Below are 839 nucleotides of genomic sequence, written 5' to 3' on the forward strand. Positions count from 1 at the left end.
AAAGTCAAGCAGAAGCGGGCTCCAACTCACTCAACTTCAGCCGTTTAGAGATCGGAAATCTGCTCTCAGCTACTGAGCGAGATTTCTCGGCGAGTGGAGAAGGACCAGCAGCAGGGCGTGAGTCATCCCCGCCAACCCGACCGGCTGCCGCGGACTTCCCCTCTCCTCCGCTGACTATAAAAGGAGCCTCGATGACTGGATTACCGGRTAGCCAAATTTGGGGCATTTATGTGCTAACTCAGCTCCTACCGGTGCGTCCCGGACTGACAAACGCCGTGCGCTATTTTAGAAAAACCCTACAAACGTGCCGTTTGCCACGGGCTCCTCCGCGGCTCCGCCACGCGGCTGCGACGGCTGGAGCAGCTCTGACGCGCGTTACTGCCCTCGACCAACCCGCCGAGCAGCCAGGACGCGTACAAAAAAAAAAAAGAAAGAAAGAAAAAGTTAAAAACGGAAGCAATGATTATTCACAGAAAAGACCATCGCTATTCTGTTGATTGCGCTTGTAAAACAGGCAGACGAGCCGGACCAGCGTGTCCTCCGGGCGCGTGTCCCCACGCATTGGGGGACCAGGTGGCAGCACGCGGCTCGTCTGGTTGATTCAGCATCACTACGAGGAACGAGTGACCCGGGCGGCTCACGTTAGGGCTCCCGGCAGCCTTGGCCCGCTCCGGCCTCCTCCACGAGCCTTTAATTCCTCAGCTGTTACTGAGCTGCGCCTAAGTACAGGAGCATCGTCTTGGTGGTCTGGGGATCAGTCAGGCCAACGGCTGCTTTTGACTTAAAAAAGCCCAATAACACTTTGTAGTCAGCTCCCCTCATGTGTCAACTGAAAAAAA

This window comes from Rhea americana, unplaced genomic scaffold, assembly GCF_003343005.1.
Source record: "Rhea americana isolate MKP2758 unplaced genomic scaffold, rheAme1 scaffold_175, whole genome shotgun sequence".
In the NCBI taxonomy this organism is placed as follows: domain Eukaryota; kingdom Metazoa; phylum Chordata; class Aves; order Rheiformes; family Rheidae; genus Rhea; species Rhea americana.